At 46.3% G+C, this 3,471-nt stretch overlaps 1 protein-coding gene across 1 annotated transcript in view; it reads left to right on the forward strand.

Moving 5' to 3' along the window:
• Positions 1-3,471, forward strand: part of LOC108787627 (prostaglandin reductase 1-like) — an 89,929-nt gene that overhangs the window by 72,755 nt on the left and 13,703 nt on the right. The gene's annotated exons all lie outside the window — the stretch shown is intronic.

Consider the following 3,471-nt stretch of genomic DNA (forward strand, 5'->3'; position numbering starts at 1 on the left):
GTATTCTGCTTTTCTGTATAATGTATTGCTGTGGTTTGTAGTCCTCTATCGCTATAGGTGATTATTTACACAGCCCTGGTGTTTGCTGAAATTGAAAAGCTTTTGAGAGTTTTCCTCTCTTTCTCAAGTCTGAAGCAATAGCTGAGGAATAAAGAAAAACTCTTGAAAGCTTGTCTTCTAAGTATTAGGTTAGTACAATAAAAAGGTATCACCGCATACCGCATTACCCTCGTATTTTTTAATCTTATTTATATGTACTTCTTTAGTTTTTTTCAGTGGTATGATTTAGTGGTGACAATTATTAGTGCCCCCCCCCCCCCATTTTGACTGTGGTATCTTATGTGCCCCCCCTATATATTGTTCCTAGAGTCGCCACTGGCCATAGGGCATACCGGGCACTTGCCCGGTGGGCCGAGCCGAACACAATCAGCTCAGCCTGATCGTGTTCGGCCAGGCATGGCCGCTATGTCCGATATACATAGTTGATTTAGCTCCTCCCTCTCATTGCGCTTCTCAGAGGCAGAGCAGACAGATGTAAACAAATGTCGGTCCGTCGGAGCAGGCTGATGTATACTGCACTAGTGCCCGACAGACCAATGCTCGTTTACATCTGTCTGCTCTGCCTCTGAGCAGCGCAATGAGAGAGAGGAGCTAATATACAATGGGATCCCGTTTGGGTCTGTCCTATTCAGTGCCTGCACTGGCAGATGGGGTGCTTGCAGGCTAAATTTGAGGCAGGCAGCTTCAGTCACATGCTGTGCACTGCCCAGTAGGACCCCTGGTGTGCAGGAGCAGAACAGACGCGTGCATTGAGTTAGTTTGAGCACCAGTATCGGTAGGAGACGGAGTTGCATGCAGTCTGACTGTGGCCCCCTGACTGACAGCAGCAGCTTGAGAGACACCCTGAGGAGCTTGAGACTGGAGTCATCCCTTCACATTCAAAGTAGGAGTAGCTGTGCGGGGTTAATGGTGGCTCTGCGGCAGCTGTACATAGTTGATGGCAGCTCTGGGGTAGCTGGGCAGAATTAAATGGCGGCTCTGGGTTAGGTGGGCGGGGTTAATGTATCTTTTATCTATCTAAAATAATTGGTCTGTATTCTTAGAAAAATGTCACATGACATAAAAAAAAAAAAAAAAAGGTATCGGCAAGTACTAAAGGTATAGTATCAGTACTTGTATTTGGTCTGTAAAAAGTGGTATCAGTGCATCCCTACTGTGTACCTATAGATTGGAGAGCATGCCTGGCTATTACTTCCTGTATATTTACAAGTGTAATAGACGGTATATTTACAGGGAGTAATAGACGGTATGCTGTGCAATTTACAGGGAAAGGTATATCTGTCTATACCCTGTATACCTATAAATTGCAAAGCATACCGTCTATTAATCACTGACTGGTTCAGTGGACCAAGTCAGGCAAACACTATCAGCCTAATTTTGTTTGGCCTGGCCCACTATGCCTGATGGCCTGCTCTGAGCAGGGCACTGAGAAGGTTCGCTCTTGGATTAGCCACTCCACCATTGCTTGGTGTGGCACGCTGGTTCTGTCCGCTCAGTGCCAGAAACAGCATAGGGAGCATATGGGGTCTTGGCAGGCTCTATTGCAGGCAGCTAAGGATGATGTGTCAAGAAAGAAACATCATCCTGAGTGGGATCTGAGTTACATTGTCTGGCTGCTCTATATCGGACTGGGTGACCATCTACACGGCTCAGCACCAATGCTGTAGTGTAGCCATCCAGGTTGGGGGATGGGGGCAACCGTGCGAGTGCCCTTGGGCAATAGATGAGTTGGCGCCAGCTTGCTGTGCAGAGAACACAGTGGCAGATGCAGGAGGGGCAACGGGGTAATTGAATTTCACCCTCCCACTGCTGCCATAATAATCTGTGGGGCACTGTTATAGAAATAATCTGCTTGGTACTGCTGAGTATTGATGAGCCGAACAGGTCAGAGTTCGGTTTGAATCAAACTTTAGAACATCCAAAAAGTTTGAATTCGAACTCGAACTCAATGCAAGTCTATGGGGGTAGAACTTTCAAAAACAATTGTTCCCTTTAAGAGGGCTTATATGCAAGTTATTGGTCATAAAAAAGGTATGGGGATCCGTGTACTGTCCTGGGGGACAGGAATCAATGAAAAAAAAAGGAGCAGTGGTTTTAACATCACTTAAAGGGTAACAGATTAAAAGAAAAATTCCTTTAAATATCGTGCCTGGGGGGGTCCCCTTAATCTGCCTGTAAAGTGGCAAATCTGTACGATGTATAGAACCTGCTGCAGCAAAACTGACATTTCTAAAGAAAAAAACATGACATTTTTTTTCTTTTAAACCGTGCAGTTCCCCCTCCCAAACAATACCAGACCCTTTAGGTCTGGTAGGATTATTAGGAGGGACCAATTTTTTTTTTAAAAAGTGTGGGGTTCCCCCCAATAGTCATACCAGACCCTTAAGGTCTGGTAGGAATTTTAGGAGGGACCCCATGTAAAAAAAACAAACAAAGAGCATGTGGGGTTCCTCCCAAAAGTCATACCAGGCCCTTAAGGTCTGCTAGGAATTTTAAGGAGGAACCCCACCCCCAAAAATGGGGGGGGGAACATGGGGTCCACCCTAAAATTCCATACCAGACTCTTGATCCGAGCATAGGCCTGGCAGGGCCGGAAAGGGGGGGACGAGCGAGTGCCCCCCCTCCCTCGCAGACCAGGCTGCATGCCCTTGGCACTGGGATGGTGCTTTTCCAGGGTCGCGCCTGGAAAAGCACCTTGTCTCTGTGCTGATGGGGACAAGGGCCTCCTCCCCAGAAGCCCTGGGGCGTTGGTTGTGGGGGTGCGGCCAGGGGGCTTATTCACAGCAGGGTGCCCTTTTAATAAAGAGGCACCCAGATGCTGCCCCCCCTTGTGAATGAGTAAGGGGTACTTGTAAATCTGTAAGTCTAGACTTTTGAAAAAATCCTTTATTTGGAAAAAAAAAACAAAAAGACATGTTTTTGACAAGTCTTTTATTTAACAAACAAAAAAAAAAATTGATCCGCCGATGTAATCCAGGGTCAATCACGACGTCCAGCGTTGTACACGACGACAACGACTCGACGAAATAAAAAATAAAACAATCAAAAATGAATAGAAATAATAATTTTAAAAAACGACAACCGCCATCCATTCACTAGCGACGAACATCCGCTGCATAATGGCATTTTAACAGATGCCGGTAACAACATTTGGGCAGAGCTAGCAGTGACAGCTAGCTCCATCCAACTGTTTACAGTTGTGACAGGTGAGCCATGATTGGGCAGAGTCATCATGACTTTGCCCAATCATGGCTTCACAGTGCCCTGTGCGGGATGGTCCCGGTTCACAGTGCCTTGTGTGGGCCCGCTGAAAACACAAACTGCCGATGTTCGAGTCCAACTCACGTCCAACACTACTGTTGTAATAGTCTGCAAGATTCTATTGTAGTAATAATCTGTTGGTTATTCTGT

Source organism: Nanorana parkeri, unplaced genomic scaffold, assembly GCF_000935625.1.
Source record: "Nanorana parkeri isolate BGI_ZX_2015 unplaced genomic scaffold, ASM93562v1 scaffold274, whole genome shotgun sequence".
Taxonomy (NCBI): Eukaryota; Metazoa; Chordata; class Amphibia; order Anura; family Dicroglossidae; genus Nanorana; species Nanorana parkeri.